This window comes from Maniola jurtina, chromosome 14, assembly GCF_905333055.1.
Source record: "Maniola jurtina chromosome 14, ilManJurt1.1, whole genome shotgun sequence".
NCBI lineage: Eukaryota > Metazoa > Arthropoda > Insecta > Lepidoptera > Nymphalidae > Maniola > Maniola jurtina.
Window position 1 is genome coordinate 3,391,099 of NC_060042.1, and position 15,575 is coordinate 3,406,673.

Here is a 15,575-nt window from a genome sequence, read left to right on the forward strand (position 1 = left end):
ATTTTTTTCATGGCACATTTTTTCATTTTTTCGTTGGCACAACATATAGTAGTACCACAACACTATGTTTAAGTTAAGTTAGTTTTTAAGTTTTATATTTTATATTTTAAGTTTTATTTATTTTTTAAGTTTTATATTTTAAGCGTGTTTTGTATTACCTGTATGTTGATCCAATGAATAAATTTAATTCTATTCTATTCTATTCTATACCTATTTATAGTTTTCTTCCAAAAGTCGTAAATTTTTCAATGACTTTTTTCATACATACCTACTTAGTGATAGAGCAAGGACAACTTAATAACACATTTTTTTTCGTGAGTACAATCCGTCATGGATACCTACCACCGGCAACGGGGGAGCACAGTGGTTATGTCAGACTCCTATACCGACTAAAATCCGGACGGAGTATAAATAACCGATCCCATGAAGAGAAATTGGTTACAGGGTACACCGGCCCAGGTGCTGCTATTACCCGCAACACTCAGGCACACGAGGAGGTTAATTCAACCTATTTAGGTACCTACACTTTATGAGGTCTACTATGTTTATCTATTATCTACCTACTTACATTTTCTACTATAAAATTAAAAGGTAAGTACTAAATTGTCAGTGAATATAATTATTTATATCTGTAGTAAAATAGCTTGAGGTCATTAACACTATAAGCAGTAATAACGTCCTAGCACAAACTTCTTATCAAACACACTCAAAAATAGCCCTAATGCGTAATAGTCATAAAGGATACTTTGTCACTACTTAGGTTATCGCGGCTCCTTCTAAAGAAGATATTTCATGTTTTACGAGTGGCGAGCAAATTGTTAGTCGATTGTCATAAATTAAAATTGTTTTATAGACGTGATAAAAATGTTAGTGTAATTAAGTGAAATAATTTTATAAACAATTTTTTTTTTTGGGCGACCCAATGTCTAGTTATAAAATTTCTGCTGTATCCTCGTGGGCACTTAGGTTTGAAATCTATAGAGCGCACTTTGACTTTGCTTAGACTTAACAGGGCTCTCTCCGTCACTTAGGTACCTACTCCATACAATCGTAGTCCCAATTTCATTTGAATAGCAACCAAATTCCATGAAATTTTTCAGACATACTCTAGAAACTACTGGGCCTGCGGTGTTTTAGATTTTTCTAAAAATATGTAGTTTTAAAATTACAGGGGCTCAAAGATTTGTATGAGAATTTTTAAGAACGCGTAACTTTGAAATCGAATATTTTAAAGGAAATCTGGAAAAACACAGGCATAGATGTTAGTTACCGGAACGTTTCTACAAAATTCCATTGAGTATGATTGGTTGATGTTCCAATGAGAGACGAACTACGTTTGTATGGAGCGAGTGACGGAGAGACCCCTCTTAAGTTTCAGTAACACGAGACAGATTTATGCCAGCGGTACTATAACGCTGTCTCGTTTTAACAGTGTCCTTAGTCTGAGCAAATTAAAAGTGCGCTCTACTAGTTCCCAGCCCTAGACTTAAAATCGAAAATAGGTACCTACTTACCCAATGTAAACACATCATCATCAACAACCAATAGATGTCCACAGCAGCCACAGCTGGACATAGGCCTCTTTTGTTACGCGAACAGACAATGAAATCATGAATCATGATTCGAGTGAAAAACCTAACTCCAGAAGATCCTGGAAAATCCTAAAGTGCCTGGAAAATCGCGTCGCTTGTGCGTTTATCCGAGAAGGTTTCTGCGATTTGTTTAGGTAGGTATCTTTTTTCAGCTAAAGAAAACTAAAGTAGGTAGGTAAGTAGGTTTATCAATCTACGAGTAGAATGGACATAAAAACAATAGGTGTTATATCAATAGGTATCCTCATTTGTAATAGCAGTGGTTTAAGCACTTCCTCCAGGCTATCAAGTTATTCTACTTCATAAAAAGTAGATACAGTAACAACTAACACCTTACCTACCTAGTTAACAGTCATAGAGATCTATGACCCAGCTGCATAAATCACGGATAAAAAATATTGATATTTCTATTATATTGCGATAAAAAATGAATTGTTGCCAGTCACAAAGCGGTGTGGTCATGCGTCATCCACAACACATTTAACATCCTAATTTCGTGGGTAACACCTCAGCGCTAGTGCCGACAAAAGAGTCGATAAAAATCTGGATATCGACAATCGCGGGGCGAGCGTCGCGCGCAGCAGGCGGCCGAACCGAACAACTAATAACTTACATATGGATTATGCTCGTTAGCCTCTTCGCACCTTGCCGGCGTTTATTTTTTTAGAGTTCCGTACCTCAAAACATAAAAAGAACCCTTAAACTAGTAATTCAAAAGTTAAAAAAAACCCCTGACTGTGGTTTGCACTGCATCTTTTTCAGCCCGCATAGCCATTTTGTTTTTTTTTTAAGAATCTTATACACTTACCCAGTGACACTCACACCATCAAGGCCAATGTAATAACGTGTTAATCATCAAAATCGATAGAGCCGTTGAGTAGTTACGAGCGAGCATAGGAACGGACACACATTACATACATACAGGTCAAACATATTATGTATAACCCTCGTTTGGGCTTCAATGTAGTCGGGTAGTAATCACTTCATTATCTGTCTGTCTATGTGTCTGTCCATTTCTCGGGAACGAGTGGAGTTCATCATCATCATCATCATCACCCCATCGCCAGCTCACAATTGAGCACGGCTCTCCTCTCAAAATTAAAAGACTTTGGCCATACTTCATACACTTTTGAAAAGATTATGGAGAACTCTCAGGCGCGCAGATTTCTTCACAATAAACTCCGAAAAGTTAGAGGTGCGTGCGCTCTGGATCTCCCGAACAGGAGGCGCTATCACCGATTCTTTATCGGCTGCATGGAGGTATGCAGTTGAAATTAATATCAAATACTTAAGTAGGTATACCTATTACCTATAGGTACGATTCCTTGGAACTGTACAAAAATCAAGCTTCTAAATGAACTCAATTAAAAAAAAAGCCATTAAAACCGCATATTTTGACACTCTCAAATAAATCAAAACCTATACGGTATTTACCGTTGACCTAGAATCATGAAATTTGGCAAGGGACAACAGCACAAGTAAAGGAAAAAAAATTGGAAAGTCGTTAACTTGCAATATATGTATTTTTCGAACTTACATAACTGTAGTTGGAGATGATTTATGCAACAAATTGTTACACATAATATGTTTTCAAGGTACGGAACCCTCAATGCGTGAGTCTGAATCGCACTTGGCCGTTTTTTAAATACAAAATTTATTCAAACGAAAATTTCGGGGCATAATGCCTTAATAATATTAAAAACGATAACTTATGGCTGAGATTTAAAATAGACACCTACTTACCTCTAAGTAGACCGTGCATTATTTATTCAGATATTATTTTTAATCTGGCCTAGCCCTCTTAAAATCAACACGCGGTGAATTCTGAGCGTGAATAATGTGGCCTTGTCAGTTGATTAAGAATTTGTAATGCAGCCGAGCAAACAAATTGTGCGGACGTATATTTTGTTTAACAGATTTTGACAGCGGTCACGAGTGTTAATGCGCGTTCTATAGGTTACAACTTACAACTCTATTTTAATGTTTTATTAATGTATTTTTTTTAGCATAGTAAAAAATATAGGTTAGGTTGACCATTGTATCTATAAAGACAATATTTATAGCGATATTTCGCATTCTATACTTACAACACTATTTTAATATATAAGAAATGGCACTTTTTATGAGCGTAATAAATAAGGTTAACCATTGTGTCTATAAAGACAATAACTTTTATCGTATCAATAACTCTTAGTAGTACTCATTTTGCATGTTTTAGTTGTAACATCACTAAAATCTTAATGAACTATGTTATTAACTAAAATCTTATATTTAACATAAGTAGAACATAATTACATTAGATGTTTCCCAAATTATTTGAACATTGCATGGAACTGGAACTCTACATTTCTCGAAATGATTAAATTAATTATTATAAGTATAGTTAGTAGGAATTATACAGGTAAATATGTAATTACCTAAATGAAGTCGCGCTCTAATAACGAAAAGATAATTTTTATCCGAAGATCCAATTTCAAAGAAAAATATATTGTTTTACAGATTATGACTATACAAACGAATACTCACTTAGTTACTTAAATACAACTTTAAACATAATATAGGTAACTAGAGGATGCCCGCGGCATCGTCCGCGTGGATTTAGATTTTATAGATCCCGTGGGAACTGTTCTATTTTCCGGGATAAAAAGTTGCCTATTTCGATTACAGGGACGCAAGCTAATTTGGTACCTTTCATACAAATCGGTTAAGTGGATGGGCCTTTAGGAATCCCGCGGGAACTGTTTGATTTTCCGGGATAAAAAGTAGCGTCCGTCCCTGGAATATAAGCTAACCCTGTACCGAATTTCGTCAGAATCGGTTATACTGTTGGGCCGTGAAAAGGTAGCAGACAAACAGACAGGCAGCTCACACTTTCACCTTTATAATATTAAGTATGGATAGTGTTCCTTTGAAGTATTCCTATCTTTTTAGTGCTAAGTATATCTACTTAGTTGGTTTTAACCTATTCGTAAGTACCTACCAAGTTGGTAGCCTGTACGGATAAGTTAAAAAAGTTGAATTGTACAAAAAAAACCTAATGTTTTTCTAATTTTGAAATTCTTTGGCTCCAAATTAACACTTTTTGCATTATCGATAAACTTCTTCTAATAGGTTGGTACTGCCCTACCGTATTTGGATAGATTTGAGTAAGTAGATAAAATAAATAATAATAATAATAATTTTCTTTATTTAGGGTAAAAACCCAAAAAAGTATACAAAAATGAAATAATAATTTATAATAATATTAACATTAATAAAGACAAATGTCAAATTTTTTCAATAATAATAATATTATTATCACACTAATATTATAAAGGCGAAAGTTTGTATGTGTGTGTGTATGTGTGTGTGTGTGTGTGTGTGTATGTTTGTTACTCCTTCACGCAAAAACTACTGGACGGATTTGGCTGAAATTCGGAATGGAGATAGATAATACCCTGGATTAGCACATAGGCTACTTTTTATCCCGGAAAACCAAAGATTTCCCACGGGATTTCAAAAACCTTAATCCACGCGAACGAAGTCGCGGGCATCAGCTAGTAAAACATAATATTGAAAAATTTTTTTTTTCTGATTCTGACAATTACCTATTGTTTTCTAGTTGGGTTGACTATTCTCTGATTAAAAACTAGAAGAAGCCTGCAAAAGCTTATAACTTTGATTACGAATTATATACGTAAGTAGGTAAGTGCAAGTAGGTAAAATGACAAAACCTCGTTAGTCGTTACCTGTAGGATTGAAAAAAAAACCAGTATAAAACACAAAAATTTTTTGTTTAAAAAATGATTAATTACCTATCTAAAATATGTTTAAAACTGTTTTTTAATAAAAATACACGTTTAAAACAACATTGCAACATTTATTTAAAACAATGCCAACCCTGCTCATATAGCAACGGAGTCATTTTATTCGTATTCCACCGTCAATTTTCAGTCTTCCCGAATCTACTTTCAGACTCACGACCTCTTTGCCTATGCTGGTTACCGATAAAATGATAGGAACGCTATGAATCAATTACACTTTTTGTTCTGTCTGAGCGCTACTGCAAATCGAATTGGGATGAATGTGCATATTGCAATGGAGGTCACGCGATTTTCGGCAATTTTTGGTTATTGTCGCGCCATATGAATCACAAGTTAACATACAGGTAGAGTGAATTTGTGTGCTATAGGCCTACGAAGTAAGTCATTTATGAAAGTGTAACTTAAATCGAGCCTACTGCCTACCAATTTTGATGGGGCTTTTTACGTCCTTTTTAAGGTTCCGTACCTCAAAAAGAAAAACGGAACCCTTATAGGATCACTTTGTTGTCTGTCTGTCTGTCTGTCCGTCGTGTCTGTCAAGAAAACCTATAGGGTACTTCCCGTTGACCTAGGATCATGAAAGGCAGATAGGTAGGTCTTATAGCACAAGTAGGTAAATGAATAAATCCGAAGACCGTGAATTTGCTGTTACATTTAAAAAAAAATTAAAATGTGTTTCAATTTTCAGAGTAAGATTACACTAAGTGGGGTAGGTATCATATGAAAGGGCTTTACCTGTATATTGTAAAACAGATTTTTAATTATTTTTATGCATAATAGTTTTTGATTTATCGTGCAAAATGTTGGAAAAGATACCCAAGTACGGAACCCTCAGTGCGCGAGTCTCACTCACACTTGGCCGGTTTTTTTTAAATAAAAAAAGCGAGCAAACAAGTTGGCGGGTCACCTGATGGTACTTACTACCTACTAAGTATAACTAAAATTAATTAATAGAGCTAGGGCTGATTTTTCAATCGTCAAATAACTTTTATCTGAGGAATAAATTTGACGTATTGACAGATTTCCTATACAAAAACTGTCACACCCTTAAATTTAACTAAATTCAGATAAAGTTATTTAACTATTGAAAAATCGGCCCTAAAATAAGTTACCAAAGTAAAATAAAACAATTATTTCAAAATATTTTCTTTCATTTTCATTGTAAACCTATCTAATAGGTAGGTATTTTAACTATGACATCTTCGATATAATTTTTATACCTGAATTCGTGATAGAAGTAAGTGTAGGTCATTAGGTTCATTTCTAATATAATATACTACAACCCTTAAAGAAATATAATTAAGTCTACGTGACCAGTGTTCCTGTCCAGTTTCGAATATGCCGTCGGACGGTCGGTCCTAACTCCTAGTTTCTATAAGCGCTAATTTGTTAATTTAATAACTTAGAAGCTTTGCTAAAGGTTTTAAAGAAAATGTCTTTATGTATAGTATCTAGATAAAAATAGGGAGGTAAATACCTAAATATACCTATTGTAAGTATTTAATTAGTTTACAAAAGTTAAACAAATGTAGTACAAACTACTTGCTTACTTTTTATACAATTTATGGCACATTTTTTAGTAAATTTTTAGGTCGTCAAATAAAATTTAGGGCAGTCGTAATCTTCCACATTTAATTTGAAGTTCCAACCTTGATAAGTAAAATAACAATAAAAGCATGCACTTTATTTATTAGATTGTAACAAAGTTAACACACAATTAAAAATTAATTTAGTCATTAAGGGGTAGATAGGTTTGTAAATTTATTATGTCGTAAAAAGTTAAATATAGCTTCCTTAATAAAATTTCTATAGGTATCTGATATAATATTACCAACTAACTAATAATTTTATTATGAAATAACATTCTTTGTTATATTTAGAACAGAACAATTAAACACACCTTTATAGGTACTTACAATAATTCTAACTACCATGACACGCTGAATTTTTAGTGTCACGGCAGTTAGATTTTTTGTGAAAATCAAATAAATAGGTACAGCTGTGTACCTACCTGCTTGCCGGACGGACAGACAGACAGACAGGCAGACAACAAAGTGATCCTATAAGGGTTCCGTTTTTCCTTTTGAGGTACGGAACCCTAAAAAATATTAAAATGTTTTTAAATTTTTAAGTAAGATAACTTTACCAAGTAGGGTATCATAATATGAAAGGGCTTTACTTGTATTTTCTAAAACAGATTTTTATTTATTTTTATGCATTAGTTTTGATTTATAGTGGAAAATGTCAAAAAAAAATGTAAGCTGTTACCAAAACAAACGAACATTTTTTGGGTTTTTCTTTCACGGTAGGTATTATTTAATTTTTAGCCGTAATGACCAACTTGCCTTATTGCCATCTCTTTCTCGATAGATACCTACGCTAAAGTGAATAAGTAAATGTAGCCCTCTCACATTTTTGGCTTAAACTCAGTTTCGTTATACGTATTTGCACACTTGTATAGATTTTCGGTACGCTTTGTGGCTAAAATATACTAAGTAAATTGGAACTACAGATTGCTAAAAATAGATTGGTCCTTTATCTCCAGAGATCGAGTAATTTTTTGATAAAATCATTAATTTTGATACTATAAGAACGATTTTCCTTCACCTCTTCCACGCAGAATTAACGATTTAGGGTCAAGTTTAGGTACATTTTTCTCAGTTTACGTACGGATTTTATTCTTCTAATAAATATTTTCCGTTAGCACATAATGTGTACCTCAAAATGTGAGATTATTATATTAATAGTATTATAAAAATAAATAAAAACATCGTGTATAAATTTTTCACGTATTTTGCTTCAACCGCAAACCTTAATACAGTGCACTAAGGGTTATTTTGATATTGGGCAGGCAATGGTATGATTTCAAAATTATATCAGTCAGCGGCTAGCCGCCTTCGTGGGTGGTCTCTGCGTCGGTTGCTATAATTTTTTGATGTGGAAAAGATCGCTGTACGAACACAAAATAGTTCGACAAAACCCTAACTGATATTTATAGGTACTTATTCCGTGATTGTGCTGATATTTTGGCAAGGTAAGATAATAATGATAATATTATGTACCTATTATCACATTTTATCGTTAGCTGGATTTTTTTCTTGAGCATGATAGTGATCTGATAGTGAACTTCGAAGGCTGCGACAGGAACTTGAAGACTAGAAGAACTAGATGTGTCCAGTTTGGGCTCGTTTTCTTAGTCATGACGAGATCTTACCTCCGGATTTGTGGAGTGACCTGATGGTATACCTCGAAAGTCACTATTGGAACTCGGAGACGAATAGAGCTAGGTGTTTCGAGTTTGGGCTCATTTTCTTAGTCATGATGAGATCTTACCTCCGGATTTGTGGAGTGACCTGATGGTATACCTCGGAAGTCACTATTGGAACTCGGAGACGAATAGAGCTAGGTGTTTCGAGTTTGGGCTCATTTTCTTAGTCATGATGAGATCTTACCTCCGGATTTGTGGAGTGACCTGATGGTATACCTCGAAAGTCACTATTGGAACTCGGAGACGAATAGAGCTAGGTGTTTCGAGTTTGGGCTCATTTTCTTAGTCATGATGAGATCTTACCTCCGGATTTGTGGAGTGACCTGATGGTATACCTCGGAAGTCACTATTGGAACTCGGAGACGAATAGAGCTAGGTGTTTCGAGTTTGGGCTCATTTTCTTAGACATGATGAGATCTTACCTCCGGATTTGTGGAGTGACCTGATGGTATACCTCGGAAGTCACTATTGGAACTCGGAGACGAATAGAGCTAGGTGTTTCGAGTTTGGGCTCATTTTCTTAGACATGATGAGATCTTACCTCCGGATTTGTGGAGTGACCTGATGGTATACCTCGGAAGTCACTATTGGAACTCGGAGACGAATAGAGCTAGGTGTTTCGAGTTTGGGCTCATTTTCTTAGACATGATGAGATCTTACCTCCGGATTTGTGGAGTGACCTGATGGTATACCTCGGAAGTCACTATTGGAACTCGGAGACGAATAGAGCTAGGTGTTTCGAGTTTGGGCTCATTTTCTTAGTCATGATGAGATCTTTCCTCCGGATTTGTGGAGTGACCTGATGGTATACCTCGGAAGTCACTATTGGAACTCGGAGACGAATAGAGCTAGGTGTTTCGAGTTTGGGCTCATTTTCTTAGTAATGATGAGATCTTACCTCCGGATTTGTGGAGTGACCTGATGGTATACCTCGGAAGTCACTATTGGAACTCGGAGACGAATAGAGCTAGGTGTTTCGAGTTTGGGCTCATTTTCTTAGTCATGATGAGATCTTACCTCCGGATTTGTGGAGTGACCTGATGGTATACCTCGGAAGTCACTATTGGAACTCGGAGACGAATAGAGCTAGGTGTTTCGAGTTTGGGCTCATTTTCTTAGTAATGATGAGATCTTACCTCCGGATTTGTGGAGTGACCTGATGGTATACCTCGGAAGTCACTATTGGAACTCGGAGACGAATAGAGCTAGGTGTTTCGAGTTTGGGCTCATTTTCTTAGTAATGATGAGATCTTACCTCCGGATTTGTGGAGTGACCTGATGGTATACCTCGGAAGTCACTATTGGAACTCGGAGACGAATAGAGCTAGGTGTTTCGAGTTTGGGCTCATTTTCTTAGTCATGATGAGATCTTACCTCCGGATTTGTGGAGTGACCTGATGGTATACCTCGGAAGTCACTATTGGAACTCGGAGACGAATAGAGCTAGGTGTTTCGAGTTTGGGCTCATTTTCTTAGTAATGATGAGATCTTACCTCCGGATTTGTGGAGTGACCTGATGGTATACCTCGGAAGTCACTATTGGAACTCGGAGACGAATAGAGCTAGATGTTTCGAGTTTGGGCTCATTTTCTTAGTCATGATGAGATCTTACCTCCGGATTTGTGGAGTGACCTGATGGTATACCTCGGAAGTCACTATTGGAACTCGGAGACGAATAGAGCTAGGTGTTTCGAGTTTGGGCTCATTTTCTTAGACATGATGAGATCTTACCTCCGGATTTGTGGAGTGACCTGATGGTATACCTCGGAAGTCACTATTGGAACTCGGAGACGAATAGAGCTAGGTGTTTCGAGTTTGGGCTCATTTTCTTAGTCATGATGAGATCTTACCTCCGGATTTGTGGAGTGACCTGATGGTATACCTCGGAAGTCACTATTGGAACTCGGAGACGAATAGAGCTAGGTGTTTCGAGTTTGGGCTCATTTTCTTAGTAATGATGAGATCTTACCTCCGGATTTGTGGAGTGACCTGATGGTATACCTCGGAAGTCACTATTGGAACTCGGAGACGAATAGAGCTAGGTGTTTCGAGTTTGGGCTCATTTTCTTAGTCATGATGAGATCTTACCTCCGGATTTGTGGAGTGACCTGATGGTATACCTCGGAAGTCACTATTGGAACTCGGAGATGAATAGAGCTAGGTGTTTCGAGTTTGGGCTCATTTTCTTAGTCATGATGAGATCTTACCTCCGGATTTGTGGAGTGACCTGATGGTATACCTCGGAAGTCACTATTGGAACTCGGAGACGAATAGAGCTAGGTGTTTCGAGTTTGGGCTCATTTTCTTAGTAATGATGAGATCTTACCTCCGGATTTGTGGAGTGACCTGATGGTATACCTCGGAAGTCACTATTGGAACTCGGAGACGAATAGAGCTAGATGTTTCGAGTTTGGGCTCATTTTCTTAGTCATGATGAGATCTTACCTCCGGATTTGTGGAGTGACCTGATGGTATACCTTGGAAGTCACTATTGGAACTCGGAGACGAATAGAGCTAGGTGTTTCGAGTTTGGGCTCATTTTCTTAGTAATGATGAGATCTTACCTCCGGATTTGTGGAGTGACCTGATGGTATACCTCGGAAGTCACTATTGGAACTCGGAGACGAATAGAGCTAGATGTTTCGAGTTTGGGCTCATTTTCTTAGTAATGATGAGATCTTACCTCCGGATTTGTGGAGTGACCTGATGGTATACCTCGGAAGTCACTATTGGAACTCGGAGACGAATAGAGCTAGGTGTTTCGAGTTTGGGCTCATTTTCTTAGTCATGATGAGATCTTACCTCCGGATTTGTGGAGTGACCTGATGGTATACTTTGGAAGTCACTATTGGAACTCGGAGACGATTAGAGCTAGGTGTTTCGAGTTTGGGCTCATTTTCTTAGTCATGATGAGATCTTACCTCCGGATTTGTGAAGTGACCTGATGGTATACCTCGGAAGTCACTATTGGAACTCGGAGACGAATAGAGCTAGCTGTTTCGAGTTCGGGCTCATTTTCTTAGTCATGATGAGATCTTACCTCCAGATTTGTGGAGTGACCTGATGGTATACCTCGGAAGTCACTATTGGAACTCGGAGACGAATAGAGCTAGGTGTTTCGAGTTTGGGCTCATTTTCTTAGTCATGATGAGATCTTACCTCCGGATTTGTGGAGTGACCTGATAGTATACCTCGGAAGCCACTATTGGAACTCGGAGACGAATAGAGCTAGGTTTTTCGAGTTTGAGCTCATTTTCTTAGTCATGATGAGATCTTACCTCCGGATTTGTGGAGTGACCTGATGGTATACCTCGGAAGTCACTATTGGAACTCGGAGACGAATAGAGCTAGGTGTTTCGAGTTTGGGCTCATTTTCTTAGTCATGATGAGATGTTACCTCCGGATTCGTGAAGTGACCTGATGGTATACCTCGGATGTCACTATTGGAACTCGGAGACGAATAAAGCTAGCTGTTTCGAGTTCGGGCTCATTTTCTTAGTCATGATGAGATCTTACCTCCGGATTTGTGGAGTGACCTGATGGTATACCTCGGAAGTCACTATTGGAACTTACAAAACGAGCTCAAACTCATAACATCTAACTCTACTCGACTCGAAAGTCCAATAGTGGCTTTTGAAGTATATCTTCAGAGCACTCCAACAAGTTTCAAGGTATAATCTCGTCATAACTAACAAAACGAGCCCAAACTCGAAACACCTAGCTCTATTCGTCTCCGAGTTCCAATAGTGACTTTCGAGGTATACCATCAGGTCACTCCACAAATCCGGAGGTAAGATCTCATCATGACTAAGAAAATGAGCCCAAACTCGAAACACCTAGCTCTATTCGTCTCCGAGTTCCAATAGTGACTTCCGAGGTATACCATCAGGTCACTCCACAAATCCGGAGGTAAGATCTCATCATGACTAAGAAAATGAGCCCAAACTCGAAACACCTAGCTCTATTCGTCTCCGAGTTCCAATAGTGACTTCCGAGGTATACCATCAGGTCACTCCACAAATCCGGAGGTAAGATCTCTTCATGACTAAGAAAATGAGCCCAAACTCGAAACACCTAGCTCTATTCGTCTCCGAGTTCCAATAGTGACTTCCGATGATACCATCAGGTCACTCCACAAATCCGGAGGTAAGATCTCATCATGACTAAGAAAATGAGTCCAAACTCGAAACACCTAGCTCTATTCGTCTTCGAGTTCCAATAGTGACTTCCAAAGTATACCATCAGGTCACTCCACAAATCCGGAGGTAAGATCTCATCATGACTAAGAAAATGAGCCCAAACTCGAAACACCTAGCTCTATTCGTCTCCGAGTTCCAATAGTGACTTCCGAGGTATACCATCAGGTCACTCCACAAATCCGGAGGTAAGATCTCATCATGACTAATAAAATGAGCCCAAACTCGAAACACCTAGCTCTATTCGTCTCCGAGTTCCAATAGTGACTTTCGAGGTATACCATCAGGTCACTCCACAAATCCGGAGGTAAGATCTCATCATGACTAAGAAAATGAGCCCAAACTCGAAACACCTAGCTCTATTCGTCTCCGAGTTCCAATAGTGACTTCCGAGGTATACCATCAGGTCACTCCACAAATCCGGAGGTAAGATCTCATCATGACTAAGAAAATGAGCCCAAACTCGAAACACCTAGCTCTATTCGTCTCCGAGTTCCAATAGTGACTTCCGAGGTGTACCATCAGGTCACTCCACAAATCCGGAGGTAAGATCTCTTCATGACTAAGAAAATGAGCCCAAACTCGAAACACCTAGCTCTATTCGTCTCCGAGTTCCAATAGTGACTTCCGAGGATACCATCAGGTCACTCCACAAATCCGGAGGTAAGATCTCATCATGACTAAGAAAATGAGTCCAAACTTGAAACACCTAGCTCTATTCGTCTCCGAGTTCCAATAGTGACTTCCAAAGTATACCATCAGGTCACTCCACAAATCCGGAGGTAAGATCTCATCATGACTAAGAAAATGAGCCCAAACTCGAAACACCTAGCTCTATTCGTCTCCGAGTTCCAATAGTGACTTCCGAGGTATACCATCAGGTCACTCCACAAATCCGGAGGTAAGATCTCATCATGACTAAGAAAATGAGCCCAAACTCGAAACACCTAGCTCTATTCGTCTCCGAGTTCCAATAGTGACTTTCGAGGTATACCATCAGGTCACTCCACAAATCCGGAGGTAAGATCTCATCATGACTAAGAAAATGAGCCCAAACTCGAAACACCTAGCTCTATTCGTCTCCGAGTTCCAATAGTGACTTCCGAGGTATACCATCAGGTCACTCCACAAATCCGGAGGTAAGATCTCATCATGACTAAGAAAATGAGCCCAAACTCGAAACACCTAGCTCTATTCGTCTCCGAGTTCCAATAGTGACTTCCGAGGTATACCATCAGGTCACTCCACAAATCCGGAGGTAAGATCTCATCATGACTAAGAAAATGAGCCCAAACTCGAAACACTTAGCTCTATTCGTCTCTGAGTTCCAGTAGTAGGTTCCAAAGTATGCAATTTCATCAAGTCGGGAGGTAATGTAATGCTATCCTTCTCAGATTATTTTAGTCATAGTAGGAGCTCATAATTTCATAAGCATGGAAATGTTGTTCATTGCCAAGAAGTCATGGTGAAATATTTCATCATCAGACCCTTAGTCTGTAGGCACTGTTCTACTTACTGTATTATTGTCAAGATACATATTTAAAAAAAAAACTGTTAAAAAAAAATAGATGACCAAATATAAAATAAAATAAAAATATCAAAGTATCAAAATCAAGTCGATTCACTCATTTTGACGCAGCTGTGTGCGTGTGGGCAGTGTACTTATGTAGTAGTGCAATTTTGATACCTATTCATTTTGCAAAGACGTCCTTAACTAGGATTTTTTTCCGCTTTAAAGTTCAACCACCTTCACTTATGTAAGTGTAAAAAGTTTTTTAACAACTATAAAACTAATTATTCTAATTTACAGGATAATTACAGGTTCTGGTAGGTTAAGTCCTAATTATTATGTTTTTAATCGAGTCATTATTTAGTTAAAATTGACTCTAATTCCAAGCTAATTGAATTTTTATTAACTTCTGTTATTTAATTTATTTGTGGCTTTGAAATTTAAATTTAAGTTCCGTACTTAAGTAGGTACATACCTACCTAATTCTGTTTTGGAACTAAGAAGGTATATACCTAATATTAGGTCCATAACTACCTATATAAGTACTTTAGGGGGGGTTTTACAGGCTAAGGGGGGGGGGGGGGGGGGGGGGGGGTTGCGATCATTGGACCAGCGCTTTCACTGGACCACCTTAATATTTCAAACACTTGTGTGGTACCAGCCAGAGTACCTCTACATCGCTTACGTGCCAAGGCGTTGTAATGCACCCCTTGCACCACTGGAACACCACATAACACAGCAGCATGAGACTCGGCCATGAATTGCATGTACTTAGTAAAAGTAAAAATTATGCATCATTCATTTCATTTCCGTTTGATTGAGAGAAATAAGTTAAATATTAGAACGTCTATTCTTAAACATATCTGTGTAGAGTTACATAATTCTACAAGGAACCAAAACAAGTACTTCCGCAAAATAACGCCTGCTTCTATGTATACCAAATTTACATAATTCTTTTTTATAACATTTTTTGTACGGAGTAGCTAATAGCCTTGAATAGACTATTCCTTGTCCCCATCATTTGTACCCATCTTTAGACCAGTCAAATAATGGGAAATTGCAATGAATGATGAGTTTGAACTAGACTGGTAAGTACAAATCAGTTCAAGTCCATTTATGCAACCTTAAGGTCCAATTAAGGCAATCAAAGAAAGCAATTGCTAAAGAATTCGTTTTATTAATTTATCTCCAAAAACTGTGATTTTT

General features: G+C 37.7%; 1 protein-coding gene and 1 long non-coding RNA gene across 2 annotated transcripts in view; one reads left to right on the forward strand and one right to left on the reverse strand.

Moving 5' to 3' along the window:
• LOC123871914 overlaps nt 1–15,575 on the forward strand; it is a 575,184-nt gene that overhangs the window by 246,142 nt on the left and 313,467 nt on the right. The gene's annotated exons all lie outside the window — the stretch shown is intronic.
• The window catches only part of LOC123871900 (homeobox protein unc-4), a 56,972-nt gene that overhangs the window by 40,274 nt on the left and 1,123 nt on the right, over nt 1–15,575 (reverse strand). The gene's annotated exons all lie outside the window — the stretch shown is intronic.